Source organism: Micrasema longulum, unplaced genomic scaffold (genome assembly GCF_059751315.1).
Source record: "Micrasema longulum isolate JH-2025_06_02 unplaced genomic scaffold, ASM5975131v1 h1tg001694l, whole genome shotgun sequence".
In the NCBI taxonomy this organism is placed as follows: Eukaryota; Metazoa; Arthropoda; class Insecta; order Trichoptera; family Brachycentridae; genus Micrasema; species Micrasema longulum.
Genome location: NW_028278872.1, coordinates 274,357 through 301,229, shown reverse-complemented (window position 1 = coordinate 301,229; position 26,873 = coordinate 274,357). Strand labels below are relative to the sequence as shown.

At 29.5% G+C, this 26,873-nt stretch overlaps 1 protein-coding gene and 1 long non-coding RNA gene across 6 annotated transcripts in view; one reads left to right on the top strand and one right to left on the bottom strand.

Annotated features, from left to right (window-relative positions):
• The window catches only part of LOC148274294 (uncharacterized), a 155,971-nt gene that overhangs the window by 18,374 nt on the left and 110,724 nt on the right, over window positions 1–26,873 (top strand). The gene's annotated exons all lie outside the window — the stretch shown is intronic.
• Window positions 1–26,873, bottom strand: part of LOC148274296 (homeobox protein prospero-like) — a 224,359-nt gene that overhangs the window by 130,142 nt on the left and 67,344 nt on the right. The gene's annotated exons all lie outside the window — the stretch shown is intronic.

Here is a 26,873-nt window from a genome sequence, read left to right as displayed (position 1 = left end):
AAGAAACAGATGCTTAATCAGCCCGCAACATGTAGTCTTCAGAATTTCGTCGATAAGATCTATGCACATAAATGAATATAAAAATATACGGTTTAAAAATATTTACAAAGATACATGACGAAAAATGTTTAAATACATTTATTTATAATTATAAAACTCGTTTATGCTTTAAAAGCATATATATAAGATGAAATAAAGAAATATCCGTATAATAGTCATTAGATGCTTTTTAAATTAGATTTTAAAATTTTCTCCGATATAATTCTTGATTACCAACAACATAATTAAAATAATCATTGTAATATTGAATTCCATTTTGGACTGTCTTATGCATTCGATGCATTTGTTCTTGTTTTTTTAATACTATATTTGTATATGTCAGCATTTTTTATTAATACCTATCATCGTCTTGAAAGTCTCCTATTGGAATTTCCTGTACAATTTCAAAATATTTTACTTTATTTCAAACTGACGTGTTTTTCCTCACTACTTTATTATGTATATTTAATCAATTAAAGTCATTTAATATAATCACAGTTTATTTTAAATGACTTTTTGTATAAATATATTTTTTCTTATAGTTACAAAGGTTTACAGTACATTTCAATAATAATTGAACGAAAATAATAAGAAAAAAAATTCCACATATGTATGGCCCGTGCGTGGGTATACTGATTTAATAAGTTTAAGGGACAGCATGATTTTATGAACACACATATATACTGATACATACATGCACACTAGGGTGGGCCGATATTTTTTTTTTCCGAATTTAAAATCGAAAGGGGTCTAAAAAGTTCCGTTTTGGATTACCTTTTGAATATATAAATAAAATAATATATTTGATACTACTTTTGGCCCTCAACCACAGCTTGAAGTTTTCGAAAAAGTCAATTTTATGCGCTAAACCGGCTGTCGTTTCGTATTTAAGTAAGAAAATCAGTCTAATTTAATTTTATAATCTGCATCAAGTCTTATTATATAAGCATCCAACGGCGTGAGTTGCACTTTGTTTTGTAATAAATGCGTTTAATGCGCCATTGTTTTTGTCAATATTCGTCAGGCGCTCAACGGAATCAGTTTCGCGGAGTGTAAACTGTTTTCATTTCGGTAGTTTTAAAACGTGTTTGAATTTGTAATGTGATTAAGTTATATCTTTACGAACAAAAAAATAATTTTATCAGTATAGAAAATAAAAAAATGTTCAGATAGTTATTAACTTCAAACTTCTGTTGAGGGCCAAAAGTAGTATGGAATATTTTTTTAAATACTTTTTACGTTCAATGCGATCCAAAAGGCAACTTTTTAGACCCCTTTCACTTTGATATCTAAAAAAAAAAAACTTCATACATCATCAGCCCACTCTAATGCACACACACATATTCATACACAACATACATGAGTACAACACAATAATAAATAAATAATTAGGGTCTAATATTTTTGCTTGTGTTGAAAAACTGTCATCAACCGACTACCTTATGAAACTTTTTCTTACGAACCTTGACAATCATCTTTTTATGTACTACCTACTTAAAAAAATGCGGCATTAATAAGTTGTATTTTGCCAGGTAATATTTTAGAAAATAAAATATGGGATTATTTATTCAAAAGATCTCACTTTGATAGTCTTTAATTCGTACACGACACACACATTTAGGGTTTACTTTTTAATCACTGAAACCATTTCAAGGTTCCTTTTTTTTAGTCTTAATGTGTAAAAATAAAACACTACGCGCGCACGAAAACTTATTGTTGAAACATCACTTATTTTTATTTGTCAATAAAGTTTTTTATTTTATAAAGTTTATATTTGAAGCACTAACTTTGTGGTTATTCCTTTTTTTTTATAATCGAGCCGTAGATTTTTTTTAGATAAATACATAGAATTAAGAATAGTCCAGAAACCGCATACGCGAATCGAACAGAAGGTGACCAAACTACTCATAAAGAAGTAGTTTTACGTTTTGACCCATTACTTTCTTTGTAGACGTCGCTCAGTACGTAACTACCGATTCGAAATTAAATATGCCATGTTGTGTCGTTTTAAAGTGTAGAAATACTGCTGGGATCTTAAAGAAACAGAATGGGGTCACATTTCATGTGTATTTAGCAAAAGCATTACTTAAAAATTTAGATTTATTTATTAATTTAAATTTAGTCAGATTGTCAAAGAAAACCAAATGGACATTTTGTTACTGTTGCTAGGGTAGTGAAATTGTTTACGCTACTTTGTTCATTATTTATTTATTTATTTATTATATATACGGCCTAAGCCAATTACAACAGTTACATGAAGAAACATACATCTAAAAACTGAACAAAAAGAACATAAAACTATGTAGCAAAGACAAAAAAGGACATTATCCGATTATTATTTATCCGTCATTGTCTTTAAAACATCAAATATTATTTTACATGACATAAAAATATCCGTTTTATGTAAAATAACATTTGCTTTTTTTTTAAAGTTCAAAGTTCATTCTTTCAATTACTCTTATTAAATGACCCTTTACTTATCTACTATATTGTGTGAATCAATATTTTTGCGTGTACAATTAAATTTTAAAGAAATTAACAAATTGCCTTTTCTTTACATCTTACATTTGTGTTATGATTCTATTTTTTGCGATCTGGAAACATTACGCAGCGACTTCACTCATGCGCACGGTAAAAGAGGGGCAAAGTGGGGACTTGTTTGGACACAGTCCGATGTATTCAAATAAGATATTTGCTCCTTCTGGACTATTGGACTACAATAAAGAATTTGAAATACAAAAACTGTTTTTGTTAAAACATTAACATTTTAAGATTTTAAATTTGCGATGATGGCTAAAGTAAAGAAATAAATAAATTTATAAAAATAATTATTGTTATATTTTGTAAATTGAATTTACAAGCTACCAATTCTGTTACTTGATATAATATGGCAAAAAAAAGTAGTTTGCAGCTTGCGCCATGTGTGCCCTTTTGAAGACGGTCCTATAAATTGAAAACGGATCGATCAAAAGATTCAAAGATGCAAAATAATAACAATAAATGTACCATATTTCGCGAAATGTGTTCAACACTTTCTTTGGGTAACAATTGAACATGAATTGTATTTATTTCAATAATATTTAGGGTTATGGCGCAGCTTTCTCTCAGGTAAAAATCTTTATCACGTGCCATTCATTTGACAATTTGTTTACGTAAATCAGAAAATAAAAACTTTTTCATAATTGGGGTATAAATGATCGAGACTCGTACATTATGTAAAGCTGAGATAAGCATTATCAACAAAATCATGAAAGAAGCTCTGCGTCGGTTTGAACATTTGGAGCGAATGGATAGCGAAATAACGGTAAAAAATATTTACTATGCAGAAATAGGGGAAGACCGAGAAAAATATGGCATTACCAAATTCAACAAACGCTTGAAGATGGACATGTCAAAAGTCGGAATAATCGGCGCGTGCCCGTGAGAAGATTTATGAATGTAAAAGAAGCGAGATCTGTTCGTAAAGACATAGTGATATGGCGTTCTATACTCTCTACCTACTCTTACGGGGAAACGGCGTGATAGTTTGTTGTTTGTTGTTGTTCTTGGGTCATAAATAACTATACTTGTACGCCTTAAATAGCAGTACAGGAATCATAAAATATAAAGCCCTGTGAATGAATGAAATTAATTTATATTATTAATATTTAAAGCATAACCTTTGTGGTCCAACATTTTATTAACATAATATTGAAATTAATTTATTTGAGTCGGTTGTTTCATGTAAGTGTTTGTTTATTATTTTTACAATGATGCGCTATATGTTATATTTTAGGATGTTTATATTTTGCACAACATTATTGTTTAACTATATTACTTTTATTAACAAAAGTAAGTCAAAAGTGATGGTATTTGAAAGGGGAAGTGAAGATACTGACTGCATAATAACTGTAAACAACGAATATCTCGAACAAGTAGAAGAGTTTGTGTATCTGGGAAGCACGTTTTCAAGAGATGGAAGTGTAGAAAAAGATGTTGAAAGGAGAGTGAATGCGGGCAACAAAATAAATGGTAAACTAAGCACAGTAATTTCTTATAAAAATATGTCAATCGAAGCTAAATGGCAGTGCAAAACGAAGTTTTAGTTCTAACACTTGTATATGAAAGTGAAACATGGAACTAACACAAGAAGGATGAAAACCGAGAGAACGCGGTTGAAATGCAATCTCTTTGACGAATTTGTGGGAAATAATTGTATGACAGGGTTACGAATGATGAATTCAGGCAAGAGTGTAAATCTGAGTCAAGTTTAATTGATAAAATTTAGAAAGGGTCTCTGAGATGCTTCGGTCATGTAGAACGAATAGACGACGAAAGAATGGTAAAACAAGTATGTATGGCGAAAATGAACGGTAGCTTGAGACGAGGACGACCAAAGAAGATGTGGCATGATCAGATAAACCAAAATTTTGTCTATTCATGTCAAAAGCAGACAAAACCGAAGGGCATGTATGACAAGATGTATGAATGTGGAAGAAGCAAGGAATGTATGCTAGGACAGACGTGTGTGGCGGTCCATTCTCAATGCCTTACCCTACGGGAAAATTGCGTGATGGTGGTAGTAGTAATATTATTTTAGTATATTAATCGTCTCAAATAGACACAGGACTCTAGTCCCAAGGAGTTGAGACTTGTGTCCAAATAAATGTAAAAAAAATTATATCGTGAACAAATTTATATAAAATTGTACCTAGATTTTTACAAAAAAATATTTAAACTTTAAGTTTACCCATAATCTTGTTAAGAAAATCTTTAACTACATCTATTTTTCATTATTCTGCACCTTGAATAAAAATAGCATCATGAGTCGTCTTTTTGGTTTTAAGTACATCAATATAAAACGGAATGCATTTTATTAAGAAGTTCATTGATTCGTTTTACACAATAGAGTGTGTCAGAACACCTTGGATTGATTTCTGTACGCTAAATTTATTAGCTGAACGCCTTCCACCTGGTTTTCATACTTCCGTATACATTTCAAGAGGCTAATGTGGCTAATATTTCTGATAATTATATTTATATAATGGTGAATGATCCCTTATACCCGTAGCGGCGAAGAATAAATCTATTTGCACGAGTTTGTCTTCTATTATGAGCCAATGTAAAAGTGGAGATGTCGGGTTTTGATATTATATGGGCGAAGGGGCGGTACAATACAAACTTTCGAGTTGTTTAGTGAACTTAAAAGTATTTTTACAGCTTAGAAGTCTAATCGTTTTATCGAAACTGGGTGTTATGAAAATTTAATTATTTTTATTTAATAAAAAAGATAAATAAAAACACTGATTTTAGTAGAGGCATCCTTTTTATTTACATTTAAATCAATGTAAATATTTGAGTGATTCCTTTCTCCTTCTTGTTTTCTTCCCATCACCTCTACTTTCCTCTCTTTATAGTAAAAAGTATTTTTTTGTTAATTTTCGTTTGAATTTTTTGTATAAAATTATAAGTTTCTGCATAATTACTTACGTAGAATATGTCCATGTTCTTGTAATTTACTCAAATTTAACGGTTTGGGTAGGTAGAAAGAAATTGCCTTAAGGCAATATGCCCCCCCTTATTTGTTTATAAAGTGTACATGTACACAGTGTGTTAAATAAATAATGTAATTAATTTGAATGATTTTCTAATTATTATTTTTTTTTATGTTTTTTATTTATATACATTGCGGCGCGCAGTGTCTTTTACCTTACAAACATATTTAATTTAATATAAATACTTTAATTTAATAAAAAATACAAAAAATATCACGGCCACAAAAAATACTATAACACAGCAGTTTCAGAAAAAAAACATTTATAACAAAAAAAATAATGTGTGAATACAAAATTATTATTTTATAAAAAAAAGTAGTATTTCAAATAATTATATTTTTCTACACGAACACCTCACCGGGCACAACCAGCGGGAAAGCATTTATTTACACTATTTATTTTATGCTCCTAGTTATAATATTATATATCCAAATAAATACATATCCATACACACATAAATGTAAATATATAAAAAAAGTACTCCATCTATATATTCGAAAAACCATTTTAAAGACGGGGGGTATTCCTATCGGTTTCGCTCACACAAAAAGGAATGTTTTTTGTCAATAAACAAATTACTCTTTCAAATTTTGATTTCACAAATCGCGATTACTACTTTCACTGCCCTTTTTACAATGAGTTTGGCAAATTATATAAAGGGCACTTGTCAGATACTATAATTCTTCATCATGATCATATTGCAAACACAAATAGTAGCAAAAACTGTGTTTACTTGTATTAAATTTAGTTACAAAAGCTTATGTCTATTACAGTATTTTTATAAATTTAACAACATAAAATTAGATCATTATTATAACTACATATTTTGGACATTTCTCAACTCCGATACCCGTTATACAAGTCACCAAAAGGTGAAACCTATAACCAGGCATGTAGCACTACTTATTCAAAAAATAACTACATCAAATTAATCAAGTCACAGTGAAAATATTTTTGGTAGGTACTACGTTTGACAATTTCATAAATAACAGTTTAAAAAATCATAATCATTTTAGCACAACACTTAAGTACTGAGCAGATATTAAGCCGAGAAACAATTCACTATCGCGCACTATTAGGCACCCCTACGCCGACAAGCTCCCGATAGCCCAAAATCTGCACAAATACTTATATACATAAATATGACAATATTACAGAGAATATTGGTGGGATTTTAGTTACTTATAAAAATAAATCATTTAAATGATAAAAGTGTAAAAAATTTAATTCATGTTCAACAAAACACTATTTGCATATGAAAAGAAATAATTTGAATGCGTCATTTTGGGGGTCGAACCACGAACCTCTGGTCCGTAAGTTCGAAACACTAGCCACACCTGATTAAAACAAACGTTGTGAAAATGCTACAATCAGTAAAATAAGTTATTTAAGTTAGTTCAAACAATAGTTTCATACCATATTCGATTGAAGAAAATAAATGTTACAAGACGCTTTTTAAGCACCGTGTTGAATCATAAAACAAACCCTTATTTCGAATCGTTCCACTTAAGAAACCATATTGCCTGCAGTATGTTTTCAAAATGGCGTGACAACTCGGGCGTAAACCGCTAACAATGAAAAAAAAGCAACAAATTACTGTATTACAATTTTGTAAATCTTCCCACAAAAGAAGAGCGGGTACTCGAATCGTAGACTGCTAGTTATAAGAACCCGCATCATACAGCCAGCAACAATGAAACTTTTCGACAATATCTCAAGAACCAATAAATGCACCATTGTCCTAATATGGCTCATGGTTTTATTTTATTAGCTTTCGTCATAATGCACTTCCCCTAAGACTTCCTCAATACGAATATTAAAGCACCGTCTTCCGTTCAGGTTCTGTGTGCTTATTTCCTACCCCCGCTTAATCTATATTCACTTAGCGGAATTGTTAGAATCTTAGAATTTATCACAATAGGACAAGTTTCTTATAACGATTTTGGAGTAAAAAATGCAATATCTCAGGCTAATATATGGTAAAACTATGCATAAGTCAGGCATTTTCGATAAAATCAAGAAAATAGTGCTGCGTTAGTTTGGATACGTCAAACGAATAGACATAGAATGAAACTCTGAAAGGAGTTTCGATTTAAATATCAAAGGATTTAGAAAGCAAAAAAGACCGAAAATTATAAGGTATGGCCGAATTCAACAAAAGCTTGAAGATGGACACGTCAAAGGTCAGAATAATCGTCGTGCGTCTATAAAAATGTTTTTTTTTTTCATTTAAATTTTATATATTTGATAAACCCTTACGGGTTACACACGAGTACATTTGACAAAATATTTATACTTTTAAAATTCAAATTCTACTGTTAATGAAAATATTTTTAACACCTTTGGTAAAGGTTGTCTGAGTCTTTTGTTTAGTTTTGTCTGGTAGTTTATTGTAAAATTTCAGTCCCTGGATTATTAGTCTCGATTGTCCTTGTCTCATTTTAGAAGGTTTTTTATGATTCTTTTCTGATATTCTCGTATTGTGTCCATGTTTACTACATTTTTTTTCAAAATTTAGTTCTTCGTCTACAATTACATCAGTGGCTTGATTATGAATAAATTTTACGGTCCGCCTTCTCTTGACGAGTTTTCTAAGGTTTCCTCGTCACTAGAGCAAATGCGGAGAAGCTCCTGAAACAGGTTACAGCCGAAACATCCCACCGATCCTTGCATAAAATAACTTAGTAACTAAACAAAGTTTTTCATTGAAGTAAATTTAATAGAATAATTATTTTTTTTGGTGTAAACAAATAAATAACTATCGCTTTGAAGTAAATATAAACCTTGTACATTACAAGCAAGGTAAAAGAATAATGCAACTCACATATTAAAAAAAAACAAATAGGTAATCATTTATTTAAGCATAGACTATTTCCTAGTAACGAATTGTACATAGAGAGCGGACTCCTTAATTTAAAAAAGTTATATTTATTACAATGCTTAAAATATGTACACAAAAATAGGGAATTGTTTGGCAATAATTTAAATAGGACTAGTAGCAGATCAGAAAGTGTACTGTCGGTTCCAGGATGCAGAACTAAGTTCGCACAGAGACACTCTTTCCATGTTGGTCCAAGATCTTTTAATCTCCTACCCAAGGAAATACAAAATATAGAATCCCTTCCAAAGTTTAAAGCGGCTTTGAGGACTTGGATCAGCATGGAAAATACAGATATACACCTATTGTGAAAGAGTCGTACAACAGCATATTCTAAACTTTGATGTCTTAATTACATTGTTTATGTCTTATTTCTGTTATTTCTGTATGATTTTTAATGGCATTGTCATATTTGTGTTTGTATACCAAAAAAATCACCAAAAACAATAAAAAAGGAATGGCCCACGCTCAGACGTTTAAGTCTTTGTGGGCATTTTTTCCAAATTTAAGGCTATGTTTATTTTTAGAATATGTATTTTTTCTCTTTTTCTCTTCTAATGTTTAATAAATATAATGTATAAAATATGTAATTTTATACATGCATAATATGTAACAGTATGGAAAAATAAACAAAAAAAAATAAAAAAATTACTGGTTTTAAAAGAAAAGGCGGCCTTACTTTTTTCATACAAACGTAGCCCCGTATTTTCTCTCAGGATATTGGTACTAAAGCAGACTTTTTTACATTCTATAGATATTTACCATTGCGATGTCTCTACTGTTTTTTTGTTTGTTGATATATTGTTTCTTATGGGAGCTAGGACCATCCAAAAACTAAAAATGTCGCCCAGTTTTCTCTGCCGTCTCCGGACGTACGGTATTCAAATATAATAAATAACTTTGAAAAACGGAAAATATACCAACTAAAATAAACTGAACTGTTTCTAAAAAACAATATCAACGTCGGTTCAATTTTGAGGTGCGGAAAACGGGAGAGCGAATTGTGGATTTTGTCGAATTCAGTTGGCCGAAATCAGTCCGTTGCCTCGTGCAGTTGTCTTTTTTGCACTGTATCGGGAGGCATCTACGAGAAAGTGACAGAAAAACAATGTTCACATACCTCTTTGTCAAAATTTTTACCTACCGTCTATCCTATTGAGGTTTTGAGAATTATGCCGTTGATGAAGCCGAAAGAAAATATATTTAGAAACATTTTGGCACACTTGACTCAAAAACAACAATTTCGGGCGTATGCCGTCATTATTGCTTAGGTGTGACATTATTTCTTAGGACCAATTGCATAAAAAAAAGTTAAGTTGAATAAGGTTTAAATTCAAATAATTTATTGAGTTTTTGTCAAATTGGAAAGAGTTCGCTTGAAAAAGTCAAATAAAACAACTTGTTTTGTAAGTCGATTCTTGTTAAAAGAATAAAAGTTTTCTTGGCACCCTTTCTCTGGTCTTTTTTAAAGAGGAATACGTTATTAATTCAATTACATAATCTTTTATTGTGAAGTAGTAAATAAATAAATAGATTTTAGCCATCATAAGTTATAAGGGGTTGGATTAAGACGTTTTCAAGGGTCGTAGCTTCTTAGTAACATGTGGAACAAGTGTATAATGACGTCACAGTACATTTAGCGTCACACATGTGTAGGAAACACTGAAACGAGGGTCTCTCTGGAGTTTGAATGGGCGACCTTGCGTGCTAAGGATTGCATACTTACATAATACTTAATTCATTCTTAATAGAGGAAGACTACCACTGAATGCATCGTAAATTCGTTTTAAAAATACCGTTTAATAGCTGAGTGATAAGATGCACGAATTATTACAAAAACTGACATAATATTTATTATTAATGAAATGAGAGTAGAAATTAATCTTTATTTTTAAAAAAATATATAAAATTAATAAATAAATATTTGCTTTTGGCTTTTCATGGTGGTTTACATAAATATAAATGTATTAGTAAATACGAAAATATTTACAAGAAGAAGAGAATATTAACAATTAAAGTCATGTTTTAAGAATACAAAAGAAAAAAATGTTTTCACTATGAACTGAATATCCATAATATTTTTAGTTTGTTTAAATTTTTGTAGACAAGAACTGGATTCAACTGCCTTGAAAGTTGTTAATATTAATATATTACAACAGACACTAAGAAAGTTGGCATAAGAAGAAGTATAAAAAGTATTTTCAGTCAGAATCTCACCCACATCAAAAAAGGTTTTCACTCTTAAATTTCATAGAGGCCAACCGATGAAGAATTGAAGGAATATTAATGTTCAAACACAGGCAAAATGGTGAATGTTCCACAATGCGTAAAGTGGCTACCTTAACTAGCCAATAACAGGTAATAAGCCATATAAATGTCTAGGCTTATATATATTTCTTTCTATGGAATATTTTTCATCTCTGTAGCAATATATTAACTCACTATTTATTTCCAAGTTATGTTTTTCTATTGGAGTCGGCAGAGAGAATAGAACTCCATACTATTGTCTTTAAATACAGACCTCTCTTCTTATACATTCATACATCTTCTCATGTACCATCGCTGACATCTTGAAGCATATGTTGCATTTATTCATGCCACGTCTTTTTCGTTCTTTCAAGTTTATCGCATCCATTAATATTTGCAAAACTGATATTAAATATGACATTTATTTGATAACAAATAACTTAATAATAATAATGAAATAATTATTTTTAAAAAACTTTACTTCTCAAAACATCTTTTTAGTCATTTAGTTTCCATCACGCTGTATGTGTCCAGGCGAATAAAAAAAAACAGTTCTCCATGCGTACGAAATAGAATCATAATCCTTGACGAATTTTTCGACTCATTGGGTAAAAATCCGTTTAAAAAAATTGAGCAATGAATGGTCCGCCACGTAATGTAGTGGTAACCGTGTTTCATACGTTGCTTGAGGTTTCGGGTTCGATTCCTGGTAAGATATTGTTTTACATCTAAAAAATATCGTTTTACATGAGATTTTACACACCAATATTTTATCGTCTCTGGACTAGCTCCAAGGTACGTATTTATTTTTATATTTTTATTGAAATAAACGGCACTTAGTGCCTTTTACATATTTGTTACAAATACAATTAAATATACATACATGTAAGCATAAGTAATACAGAGCATTAAAAACAATTTTATTAATTAACAAAGTAAGAAAGCCAAAAAAAGTAAAACTATATAAAAGAATAAAATATTACCAGTTATTGAATTATGGATAAAAAAAAGATATTTTGATATTAGAAATATTTTGAAGTAGTTAAAAAAAAACTAAGAAAACAATTTTGAATAACATTAAAAAAATTAAAAAATATGTTCTGATTGGAAGTTAAAATTTATCTTAAATTTTATCTACAAAGTAAAATTTAATTTTCTGTTTGAAAAATAGAATATGTTTACAATTTCCCGAATGTTCCCGACGAAGGTACTTTAATTTTTTATACAAATATTCACAATTTTCTACATAAATATTGATATTAGTTTATATTGTCTCAGTATATACCGATGAAGATAACCGTTCATGATCGCGGCCCTGAAGTGAAAGACTGACAACCTTACCTTCCTGTAACAGATGATGAATACTTTCTTAATTTATTTTTCCAATGCAGTGCGCTATGCACCATCAGGTGGGGACAGTGATTTAATGATGGTTATGATTTTTCATCACAATATTTTAAATAAAATAAAAAAAATCAAACAAAACAAATATCCTCTTTGGTATCCCTCCTCGTGTATGAACCCACCTAAATGCGGTTGTAAATTTCAAAGGAATCCAACGGAAGCATTTCGTCCTTGCTAAGGTTAGATAAGAATCGCTCAAGTGTTTCTTTATGAAAGGAGTTTTTTGTATTTTCTTACGTCACACCGCGAGTACGTTCATTCATAGTAAAATATAAAAGAGCACGTGGCTTTATTGATATAATTTCAATCAGAATTATTTTTATGTGGTTAAGGGACAAGCTTACTCAGGTTTGCATCCGTTAGAATTGTTATTCCGATAAAACGTTTTCCTTTTCAATAAAAATTACCAGAGCAAGATATGAATAGCGGATTTCGCAAAAGACTAATTTGTTTTATGCAAGTACTTACATTTTTTTTTTGTAAGTGGTACCTTTAAAAAAATGTTTTGTATCATTTTCTTTTTGCATTTTTTTATAAATCATGTAAAGGTATACGTTTTTTAATTAATTTATTAGAAAGCGAATTTGAAATCATATCAAGATGCGAGTACCTTTTTTAGAGATAATATAAAAAGGAAGATAAAAAATCTTTCACGACATAGGAAAAACAAAAGTAAAACAATGACTTAAATTCAGTTGTCGTCCAAAACCACTAATAAAAAGTAAGAAACTAGTGCTAGCGTCGTTTCTTCGTGCTATTGGTCAGGAGGAGTCAGAGGAATCAATGACTTTTACTAAGACTAAATTCTGTATGTGAGAAATGTGTACCAAAATACTATTTCTGCTTCACTCGCTTATTTTTATGTCTCGTAAGAAAATTTCTGTGAGTTTGAAGATATATAAGATGTACTTTTATTGCGATAAAATAATTTATATTTAAAACATGCTTGTCGGTATTGGTACGGTGTATTAACCCTTGTTTGACTGGCAACAATATTGTACAAAAAAAGATAAAATAATATTTGCATATATGTGTAGCGTATGTACCGACGCAGGAAATGAGAAATTTACCAAGCGACTTGTAGCAACTTTACAGAACTTTTTTTTAATAGAAAAAAAAATCTCATTCATGCGTATTATTTTGGCGTAATTTCGATATAATTAAAATAAAAAATTAAAATACGAGATTCTTTATAAATTAAAAAAAATATATCAATTTGCTCCTCCGTAAAATTTCTACAGGTCGTTTAGAAACTTTTTTCATTCCAGGGTCGATATGTACTCTTTGTTACGGGGCTGCCCAAGTATGATTTTTTTGGCTTTATTAAAGCTAATAAGTTGCCAGTCTTGGCCTGTTATCCGAGTATTTATGTTTGTCAGTTTTTTAAACTGCTTATGTTAACGAATAAATAAGAAAAAAATGCATCAGTATGTATGTATGTGTAATTTTCTTCATAAAATCGTGATGTCACGTAAAACAGATTAAATTAGTATACCCACGTGCAGGATGCCTATATTCTTTTTTTATTCACATGTACCGTAAACAAAGTAATTAATATAAACATTATAAATCTTCTATTATTTATGGTGCCACTCCACAGTGGAATTTGGTCATCATCATGAGAATCTTTAGTTTGTCCACAGCCGCTCTAAATAAGGGTTTGGAGCAACATCATTAAAGAGTAGTCTTTTTCCTAAACTACCCATTCCTTAATTTTTTCTTTGTTTTTTATATAAACTATGCACTATTTTGTACTTCTCTCGCCGCACAAAATGTCCAAAGTACTCTTGCTTTCTTTTTGTAATTACACATAAAAAATTCACGTATCTAAATACTTCTTCCTTGGGAACTCTGCCTACGAATAATATTTTAAAGATTCTTCTATAACACAACGTTTCAAATGTTTTAATCTTCTTTGTGGTAGCTTGGGTGAGATTCTAGCTTACAACGACTCGGTGTAGAGAAGTATAAAAGATATAGCAACGCACAATTCAAGTACACAGATTCAAGTCAAAGTATCATAATCACTTAGGAGGTTATGCATTTTATTAACATACAATAATTATTAATAAAATATTTGTTAAAGAAATATTTTTACTACTATCGATTTTCAATCCTAATCTTATCAGGATAATGTAAGCAAGGAAAGTATATTGCATACCCACTTAATATTATGACAGTGCTTACCTATACCTACACAAGACCCTTTGACAGGTGTGCTGTTCACATAATTGTGAAACTATTGTGTAAAGACAGTCAATTTCAACATGTCATGTCATGCAGATGTTTAAGAAAATGCATAATTAACTATTGACAATAACAAAGTGAGTTATTTGACCGTAACACTTTATTTTTTTAAATGTATCTAGAAATATTTTTTTACAAATAAAAAATTTCTTTTAAAATACTTATTTCTATATTTTTTTCTTGATACAGTTGATAAAATGACGGTAAATTGTAAGAACGCAAAAACGTATTTTCTTAAAATACGTATTTACGATTTTTTTTACAATTCATTCGATTTCCATTCAAAGTGTTTTTTTCTACTAAATACTTATTTTTGTGAGGTTATAAGCATGCATACCGTGTATATTAATAATGTATTTTGTATGTATACATACTTTATCTAAATTTTCAAATTTTAATATTCCGTCTTTTAAATGTGAATTCATCCAAGTTTTTGCCTTGATTTTAGTATTTTAGAATACATTACCATGCATAGAAAAAACATTGTTACTTTTTTTACCAGAAAAGAATATTAAAAAGCTTCAAGTTTGAAAGTATTGCTTTAATTGTCTTCATTTTATAAAAAAATATTGCGAGCAATAAAGCAAGTCACGTTCCTAAATTATTAACACCCATCTTTAGCGTGAGGTCAAAATCTTCCATTGACCCTAAAGCGATCGCGATGGGTGCCTTGGATCCCAAAGGTGCAGTGACGATTTTCGTAGTGCAATAGGACCCAGGTGATCAGGCAGGTGGGGCCTGGCAGATGTACCATAAGGCACGCTCTATCGCGGTACACAAGTAGCAGTAATAGTCCTACTTTATTATTAGCGAGGGGTTCCACGGACCCCTTGAGGCTCCGATAAAGGTGAGCGGACGATGCGGGTCCGATCCCCCCGTAAGTTCGCGTTTCGGTGACTTGTGTTTATTCCCTAATAACTAGGTTAGTGGATGCTTATGTTATATATAAACAGGGATGTAAGAATTTCATCGTAGAACAACAGAGATGGAGAGCATTTTAGATAAGGGAATATAGAAGTCGAGACAGGGCTTATGACCTTCCATTGGGTGGTTTAAATAGTAACTTTACGCACAGTGTATCATTCGCCATTTTGCCTAATCTGAATAATTCCCTAAGGGGTGAAACCTCTTATTTGAACAATCTTAAAATAATGGAAAAATGTTGCTTAGCGTAATAATATTATTATTTGTGCTATTTCCGATGCTTTTTTTAGTTGGTCTTCATCATTCCTTCTCCGCATTTAATTGCGCATAGAACATTACATTGTTACACTAATCGCCGCGTATTCAGTTTTTTTCTTACAATATAATAGTAAGATGATCATCAACAATGAAATAATCTGTGTGAAATAGAACTAGAGTTCTAAACGAGAGTTTATGACACGATGTTTGCTCTCGGGTGAAAATTCCGAAAAAAAATCGAGTGGAAATAAGTCCACCTCGTGGTGTAATGGTTGGTGCGTTCGTCTACTATGGTTGTGGTTTTGAGTTTGATTTCTGGCAAGGTCAACATTAAATATTGATGAGTAGTTTACACTGCAATATTTCATTGTCTCTGGTCTGGCACAGAAACACGCTACATTTGTTGCATTAATGAACCACGTGGTGCAAATAAACATAAAATTATGTTAAATATTTTTCTTTAAATGTCAGTTCAAAGACAGCGATATACATTTGTTATAATTACTTAAAAAATGGATTGACTTTACTGTACATACCGTGTTAATATGTATGTATTAAATAATATTAAGATTGTTTTACGCTACATTATTTTTAAGCTTCTAGTAATGTGCACAGAACAACCGGTCTGAGCAGAAGCGATATTGTCTACATTCGGAGCCATTGAAGGCAAGGTGGCCGTCTGCCCAGAACAATAGAACCACCTCGAGGGGTGAACAATTATTATTGGGGGTCGGTTTCAACCCTTAGCGTTCCTATCCATGGAATGTTTACACCAACGGGTTTACCTTTAAATTCAAAATTATTTTAAGCCATTCAAAATATCTCAGCCAATCGCATTAAAAAATATTTATAAAGGTGAAAAACGGTGAATAGCAATTAATATTCTGTAAATATAAAGCATGCGGTATAAGTTTTACGCATTATTTTTTTGTGCAAATTAAGTATAATTTATCTTCGTTTGTTTATATTAATCAAGTCTAACATGGGTTATTTTTTGTTTGCTTGCCCACTGCCAACTGCCCACCGCATCTGAGGACTTAAGTCTCCCTGGTGATGCCCTGATGCAAAAAGAAAACTTGCTTGTTACCTAACGTGAAGGGTTGTTCAAAGGAACTTTCTGTCATCTGAAAACCTTCACATATTTGTGCAGAAATGAGCGGTGTTACTTGCATGATTATGGAATGAATTTTTTTGTTACTTGTGTGAAAGTCGCCAGAGTAAGTGATTTTTCAAAATAATCTTATTTGATGTTATTGAATTTGCATAAAACACCAAAATTAAAATAGGTAACTGAATTTCATACAAGTAAACGCAGTTTTTGCTACCATTCATGTAGGTAATTACAATATGGTTATAAAAAAGAATGACAATATTCGATATAAGTCTTTCATACAATTTGCAAAACTCACAGACAAAGGTGGAATGAAATTTGTATAGTTGAATTAAATCAAAACCTCGGTTCATGAAATTTACATTTTAACTAGTTAATCGATAAGAATATTTTTACTTGGATTGAAATTGATAATAAGGCCCTGGGGCTTTAAAACGGTTTTCGCGTTGGCGGGGGGAGTGCTTTTACTGTTTGTGCAAAAAGAAAATAAACAAAAAGTAGCTAAAGAATTCTTTACAGACTGGATCATTGAAATAAAATTTATTGAATATGACCAATTCACCCAAATGATTTTTAAAAAACCTGTGTTCGATTTTAGCTGAATTAGTAACATTTTTTTTTAAACCTGATCAATTAATTGATTAGCTCTATTTTTCGTGAATAAGTATATCGGAGATTTTGTTTCTGTTCTTATAAAGTGAAACATTAAACATTTGTTAAATTTGAAAAATATCTTATATTTTTATATTATAAAATTCTGTAAAAATGTAAAGCTGAATCTGGATGATATAATTTATGTTTATTAAGGGCATAAAATTGAGTATGTAAACTGCCCTTTATTTGCAATCGGTAGTAAAGATTCGAAATGAGGGGGTTCCGAAAGTGCAGCTTTCTTTATTCTTCACAATAAATCCCGACATGGAGAAAAAAGCAAAAATACAATTTTTAGGGGGATGGTGTCGTAAATGGGGTGGCAGGGTGTGTACGCGTGCCTTCATATCACATTTACCTATTTTTAAAATGCCATCTGAGTTCACTTTCAAATCTTTCAAAACTGTACCTTATACTCATATCGAAGCCAAACAATACGTAACAATGTAAATATAAATAACTACTCGCATCAAACTCAAACTATGTTCAAATAGAAAAATTATGTTAAATTGAAAAATCTCAAAAATGGGACTAGCGGTTTTATTTTGACGTGGAATCTAATGAAAGTTATTACATCATTACTATGGAATTCCATCAAAAATTGTCAATAAATAGTTGAAATAAAATAAAAATAATCGCTGAAAGAACATTAGGCTAGTGAAACATTTTAACACAAAATTAAAAAATTATTTGTAAACAATATAAGCACAGTAATAAAAAACAGAATCAAATAAAAAAAAGAGTCTTATCGATAATTTTTATTTTTTTATTTCATCATGGAGCTGAAAAAAAAATCAAAACATTATTTAATTAAATCTAAAAACAAATATTATGTTTAATCACAAAATTCGTTAAAATAAAAAATAATGTAATTAAAAAAATATATATAATATTATTCAACACAACCAATGTGGCGAACCTCTTTATTAATTAAAACCACTAGAAAATCGTTTTTTTTTTTTTATTGGAGTCTTTTTTCAATAAAATACGCATGTTATAACGATATGTAAATTTTTTTTAAAAAAAACATGAAGTGTTGCTACATATTTGTCCAGATAAATTATTAAATAAAATTTCATCATCGGGTGCTCAAACATCAGTATTAATTAGTATTGAAAGAAAAGAGTACGGGCATAATATTGTACACATACAAAATGATGAACATATATTTATTTTGTTTTTGGTGCGTTGAAAAAAAAAAAAAATAGTATTACGAAGAAATAAAAAACTTAATAAAACCAGATAAAATGGCTTTAAATATTTTTTAAACAGTAAAAAACGAGAGAGTAAAAAACATTGAAGTTAAAGAATGAACATGTAATTGAATATATTTAAACATTGAAAATAAAAATATTTTAAAATAGTGGGTGCTCATAAATTGATTTAAAAATAAACTAAGCTTATTATACTTAACTTACTTCCTTTTTCTATAATTAAGTTCATATCATATAAATAACAAACATTTAATAAAATGTTACATGGATATATCATAACATACACAAATATAAATAACGCGAAACACCTTACAAAAATAACAAAACGCAATACATATAAATTGTTTACATTTTAAACAATTAAAATATTCTGTTAAAAGTTATGAAAGGAATAAAAACATCGAATAAATATAGAAATAAAGTTAACTGAGTTTTTAATTCTTAATATCCAGTAAGTATTGAAATTAAGTATTGAATACTTTGATAAATTGAGGTAATTATTAAATTTATTGAATATTGGTTTTAAATTTACAATAATTAAGAAGTTTAATCTTAAAAGCTTAACATGCATAACCGGTGTAAGTTGGCAAACAACCTTTCTTAAGGGATGAAAGCGCCCATCCGCCCGTTAGCGTAAGGTGTTCGCAAACCCTTTTGTTAAGAAAGCCCGAACTCACCTACGCATAGTTTATATTTTGATACCTGAAAAGGTGTGCAAGAAAAAAAAACACAACATCTAACATATGGAGAAGTTTCATTGAACCTGGAGGGTTTGCAGTTTATAGTAAACAGCTGGTGGATCTAAAAAAAATGACCTGATTTTTTTTATACGAAACACGCATATTGTGAATGATTTATTTTAATTTTCAATTTAATTATATTAAAAATATAAGAGAGTTATAATTTTCTATGTATAATTAAATGCAATGCAAAATTAAATAAGGAAAAAATCATACCCGTAAAAAGCCACTCCCTATAATTGCACTTGTAAAAAAATAAAATATGGCAATAATGATGAAAAAGACTATGATAATATGAACGCAAATTTTTGTTTTGGTGACTCTGTTTTAAAAAAAAATCATGCACACGGAGTAATCCAGGATCAGCCTTCCTTCTTTTCTTCTCTCAAACAAGTGAAAATAAATATAATATAATATAATATGAAAGTATAAAAAAAATAAAGCATTCAATAAAGCAACTTTTAAAATGTGTACAGATATATTAAACTATAATTATTATTTACAATTCTATCATTTTCACTATAGTTGTTTAGAGTGATGAAATATATATAGATTTCAGAAAAAAAGTTGATACCTATAATAATTTAGGGTTCTGAGAAAATATAAATTCTTATTTTTGTTTGTGCTTGAAATACCAACATAAAACTATTGTTGCAGCCAAGTTGTACGTTGGGGGATACGAATTTTAATTTTCTCAAGCAGTTGTGGGCAATCTAAGATGTTATTCACATTTGCATTTTTTCGTTTAAAGAAAATCTTAAATTGCGTATTATTTCAAATATTTTTAAGATATTTAAGACATTATTTACTATACATTGTAAGTACAAAGTAAAAACTTTATATTTTTTATAATTTCGATTCTTCTCTATCCAAGCACAACAGATTAACTTTTTTTTGAAAGGCACAGCGTAACTTTAATAAGATTATTATGTAAATTAGTAAGGTTAAGAATAAATTAAACTGCAACATTTTTTGTAGCCAATATAAAATAAATTAAAAAAATAACTTTATCACATAGAAAAATTATTTGAAAAAGTGTTTCAAAGTTTTTTGTTTTTTTTTTTACACCACAACAGGCCAGAAGGCCTAATTTTAGTGATGTATTAGAGAACAAAAACCCCACGCATGAGAAAAATCACATTAAATTTTTGTGTTCTACCGAGAATAAAACCCATAGCCTTTCATGCACCGCTTCCATACATAAGGGTCGGTGCCAGAACTCCATTGGTAACTGCTAATTTCGCCTCTTTTCGTCAATTAATTCTCCAAGGTTGATTTTGGTACAACTTATTCAATTGGTATTTTGTACGTATATTTTAACATTAAATTGTATATTTTCATTAAAAAAAATTGTAAAAAATAATTACAAAAACAATATGGAATAATTATTATTCCTAACTTGTTTTTGTTACATATGTTTACAGTTTATTTTTTCCTTATGTTAAAAAGCATGCATTACGTTCATTGGCCTTTTTTATTGATAAATTAGCAACAAAAATAAGCCAGCTGGTGACGACACACTCGTGACGTCACGGATTCCCCTTTTTGGTTTCTCCTATGCCTACATATATAAATGTTAAAAAAAAAACAATTCTTTTCTCCGACGCACAAGCCTCTTTGTATGCCGGTTATCATTCTGCTTGTTAAGCTAGGGTTACTGTGCAAACCAGAAAATAAAGGTTTTAAATATGTTTTAATTTTTACGACGTTAAACATTATAAAAATGGAAAAAGTACTTATTACTGCCTAAGGGTGTAATCATTTTTTTATTATTTAAAAATAGAAAAATAATATTAGAATAGAGAAAATGATTTTCTAAAGTTCATTCATACAACACTGATAAGTATTGTCAAAAATAAAACATTCCTTTTATAATTTAATACTTAGGTACAAGTAAAAAAACCAACCTCTCTTTTCATCAGATAAATGTATGTAAATAAAAGCGATAAATACAAAATAGTAATTTTTATATTAGAAAAAAAAACATACCTTACATTTATTTTTTTCTAATATTTAGTATGTTAAATTGTGATGAAAATATTTAAGGTTAAACCTGAGCCCATATTACAATAAAAAGTTCAGAATTATCTACGATTGTCTATAAAGCACCTAAAATCGAATTTAAGAACAAGGCAAGTATATTAAATTATTTACTTCCTTGGAAACCTGTAATTGAACATGGTTTTGATTAAAAAAACATACAAATATATGCATTTTCGTAAAAAAAAATCAATTTAACTTTATATACAATGGAAGATAAATCTGTTAACCCACCATTGTAATTGCTCTTCTTGGTGCATTTTGATTCGTTCGTACATAAAAGGTTATATTATTCTTTAACCTAAAACTAAAATAACAGGTGTTTATTTAGATACCAATATTTACATGTAAAAGTAATAAGGTAAATAAAATAGGCATCAAAATGAAACCAGCGATGCGTATATAAATAAAGAACTACATTTAAGGCCTTACTAAAAAACTTGGTTTAAATAGTGGTATAATACGGATGAGAATATCTTCTTTATTGTAGAGTAGGATAAGGATGATATTCCTATTCATATTTTAGCACTATGCCTAGGCGTAATTTTATACCAGGTTTATAAGTAAGGCCCACTATGTATAACTGCACGTGGTAAACGTTAATTTAAAAAAATGCATATTATACCGTAGGTATTTTCTAGGACGAGTTTAAACTAGACTTTTACAATAGTGTCTTGATTTTACTAAGCCACAGTAACAAACATTTATTAGGAATTCCCCCAACTACTTGCCAGTACTGTTCCTATGAGGTCTCTGTAACGACAGCTGCACGTTCTTCCCCTTCTTACCACCATACTTTCATATTTCTATCCCTCACCTACTTACTTTTGTATGTGAGATAATACTGATTATGATGCAGTTTGGTATTTTAATACAACTCCTATTTAATTGATTGTTTCGCCAAATACCTCGCATATAATTTAAAAATAAAAGGCAGATGACATACATTATTAAGTATACACCATCATCTTCAGAATTTTTTTTGAGTATCGACATATTATCCATCGGAATTATCAAATTGATTAATTTATTTATTTATGCTTTATTAAGTTAGTTTATAACATCTTAAGAACAAATATAAACTTTTAATAACATCAATTTTTTTTATCAAAATTTCTCAATAACATATTTTTTCAAATTAATTTGAAATATTTTGATCTTTTCTATCTCCTTTATTCCTTCAGGTAACTCATTGTACAGCTTCAATCCCATGTACAATGAATTTTGAGATTCTGTTTTTCTCCTAATTGGTAATCTTTTCTTTTTTTTTCCCGTGTTTCATATGTATAACATTGTTGGTTAAATGTTATAATTGTTTTTAATTTATTCATCAACTTAATTATTTTATGGTTAAACACTGCTACATTATATTTCATTTGCTGCTTAACTGTGAGCAAGCCAAATTTTTAGTGCATTTTTTCTACATTCGAATAGATATTTCTTTTGATTATAATCATCATCGCCTTATTTCGAAGAATTTGTATATTTTTAATTTTTCCTTTATTACATAAAAAAATAATAGAAGAACAGTAATTTATTGGTGGACATATGATTCTTTTATAAATAAAAACACTACTCTTTACATTTAATTTATTTACATTTTGAAAAATTCTTTGGGGTTATACAAGCATAATATTTTTTCTTGTGGTATTTTCTACTTTGTTTGACTAAAAAAGCTAGACGTCAAGAGTCGAGCTATTTTGTCTAAGCAAAGAGCCTTTTTAAAACGCAAAAATTAGTCAGAGAACAAGTTTTTTGTTAGTATCTGCTTTGCTAAAGCTCGATAGTCAATTTTTAATTTTTTTTTCATTTGTTTATTTTTCGGACATATATTTACATAGAAATATAATTACAAAAATACACTAGAAAAATACATCTTAAAATTAAGCTATAACATAAATTGGAAAAAATGCCCACAAAGACTTCAGCGTTTGAGCGTGGGCCATTCGCATATAAATATGGTATGACATGCTCATGAAAAGAAAAAAAAAGAAAAAGAAAAGAAATACAAAATTAACATATCCTGATATTACGAAAACATTATTTATTTCCAGTATGAATTTTATTTTTTATTTTTTTTAATATTTTTTTAAGAAGGTGTCTATCTGTTCCTTCCATGCCAATCCTTGAGGTCTTAGAGATATCATAATGTAGAGATATCTACATTAGTGCATCTATCGTACATAGTTATATCACACATTTGCCTGAGAGATCGCATTTCGACATCATTTAGCCTACTTTAATCCAATCACAATACCAAATAATAATGTTTGCTTTTTTAAAACTCGTAAACGTCGTTTTAAATTTATATCTGAAAAAGACTGAAATATTTTATAAAGTCGATATTGTTATAAGTTTTAATATCCAAGATTCAATAAAATAAAATAAAAACGTGCGTGCGTTTAAGTAACAAAATAAATTTTCTGAAGGGGACAAGAGGTGGTATTATTTTATAAAGGAAAGGGGGTGTTAAATATGGGGTGGTATGGCAACACATATAGGGGGATAAATCGAACATCGATCAGAATATTGCAGCTGACTATCCGCAGTATTCATAATCATTGCTCATTACTTAAACAATCATCCACGTCCACAATTTCGGGTGGCAGCAAAAATAGTTGCGGGTGTGATACTGGGGGAGGAACTAACCCCTGTTTTAGTAAGGATGACTGTGAATAATCGTAAAGGTAATGTAGGTGACTGGGTATCGTCTTTTCAGAACTAGGCTTTATCGTGAAGGGTGCATTTTTATCGACACGTGATAAGGGGCGATAAAAATACTCGTCCGGTATATATTGAGCTTTTCTTGCGATACAAAAATAGCATAAAAAATAAGAGAAAATATTTAATAATGACGTAATTACAACATATTTTACCTTAAAAGTCCATCATAAAAATATGTAGGTTTTTTGCAATGGATTCTAAATTCTTAATGTTACCTGCCAAATCTTAATTCGTTTTTTTTTATTGTTGTTTTAATTAGTCGTTAACTTAAATGCGTACAAACATTTTTTTGTTTTTATTTATTTCAATTTCATTGAAAGTTATTAAACCTTTGTATTTAAAAAAAAAATTACAGTATTATTGAAAATACAATTACATACGTAGGTGTCTTTAATGACAAATAATATGCACTTTTAAATGAGCAATTGCGTAAAATTGCATCAATTCAATTATTTCTCATACCAAATTGCATGCTAAAAAATCTTTGAATAATTAATAAGGCTGTACTAGAATATTTTATTCCATTATTGTGACATAGTCGGATTCGCTATTCACTGTCCATTAGATAAAAAAATAAATGGCAATTAAAAAGTAAAAATACCTTTAGTTTATTATGACTAGAAAATAAAAGTAAGTCGTAATATTCTGAATTGAATTATGATAATATTGATGGCAATTTAATTACGAAGCTATCAAAATAATAATTATCATCCCCTTAAATTTGAATTTAATTTGTTCAAACGTGGCAAATTGCTGACAAGCGATCAAAATTATCCCACATAGAAAAATAACACAGTAAACACTTCAATCTTGCTGCTAGTATTTCCGAATAGATTTTTACAGGAAGCATCAATGATAAAAAAGCGTCGCTCACAAACCGGCAGATGCGCGTGGTTGTATGAACCGAGATTATTTGTTCTAGAAGTAAGGGCACGCGCAGTACACGTTACATATTATGTACAACCCCTGGGTATTCTGAATTCTGAACCTATCGGCGTCTTTTCTTTGTTTCTCAAGAGGGATCACACAATATGAAATATATGTACAGTTAGGGTGGTGCCGTCCACGGCGATCTGCCCACATGGGGGATGATTTCAATCAATGCTTAGACCGGCATTAGGGTGAATTGGGATCTAGCAGATTTAGATTTTAGATCGTTGATAGATTATGTTTAATACAAAAGACGCATTACCAGCGACACAGTAACAAAAATCATTATGCTTAAAAATATATAAATTGGCGTGTAATATAAAAAAGCATAGATATCAGAAATATTTTTTTTAATGATGGAAGCATTTTTTTTTTTAATTCTATTTTTCGCATCACAACATGCTGAGACACTAATAATATTGGTGAATCACAGCACAGTACACAAACCTTAAGATTTTTAAACAAGTTTTATCTCGTCGAGAATCAAACCCAGAATACCCATCAAGTGGCTAAATCGCTTTACCCTTGAAACCGTATTATATTGTACTTCTTTGCCTTCTTTAGGGCTTGTTTGTAAACAATTCCTCTTACATAAAGTAAACCTTTGTACATTTATTGTACATATTATATTACTTGCACTTTTAAAAGAAAATTACAAATTATAAATTACAATAATTTTTTAAAAAAAGAAGAAATTTGGATTTCTAAAATAAACACACATTGGCATTATTGACAATGTTCTTTGTGTATCAATAAATTAAGCTGTAATGTAGGGAACTTTTCATTATGTTAGCTTTAAGGCTGTAGTCTGGTAAAACGCACTCAAAATTAAGAAATTATACGATTTTTCCATTTTTAACGAATGTTTTTTTAAATCGCGCAATAATAAAAAAATTATAAAACACAAATTAGATAAAACCTATATTTTTTAAAGGTATTTCTGTTAAAAAATATACTTAAAAGTTTTATGATAATAAAATATAATTAGTTTTAGACCGACAGATTACGCTATTTCAAATTTAGACTAAACTAACTAAATTATATTTCAGTTACATAAAACTTTTAAGTATATTTTTTTACAAAAAGACCGGTAAAAGTTATGGTTTTTATCTAATTTATGTTTTTTTTTTTTTATTATTGCACGAAAAAAAATTCTTTTTAAAATGGCAAAATCGTATGATTTCCTCATTTTGTGTGCGTTTTATCATACCACAGTATACTAGATTCGGTATACTAAATTGTAACAATACTACATTTTGCTGTCGCCAATCAACATATAATATTCTTCGAAAAAAGCTTGTATGAGATATGTTGTTTTGTCATAATAATTAGGTTAAGTTCAACCAATGTATTATTTTTAATTAATGATAATCTATTAGGACTTTCATAAATCCGTCGATTGGCCTAAAAAAACTATAAATTCATTATTTTGAGTTAATAACTATTTAACCATATAAAAGGATTAAAAAGATATATATTTTTTTTATATTTTAGAAATTATTTAACATCCATTTTTAATTAGTATCGAACTGATAATTAATCGATAAAATTCACAAAACATGTGCCTTACAATACACCTTACAATATAATTCTTAGGCCTGCCAACAAACATACCAGTCTTGATTTCTTTGATAACAAGTTGTCTTCTTTCAAACGATCACTGAATCAAATTCAATTAAAACACCTCTCTCCCGCTTCCACTTCCACCAAGTTTACTATATACCATTGTGTCTTTCTACTTTTCTTTATAATAATTTTCTACGTATAAATATCTCCTTAAAAATGCCCATTGGGCGTGTATATAAATAAATAAATATCAAATCCCATAATTTAAAATTTAAAAAATATATATATTTAATACCGAAAATATAATTTAGAAGTAGAACACAAATTTGCTCCAAAGCAAAAAATACTAGCCAGCTAGCTGTCAAA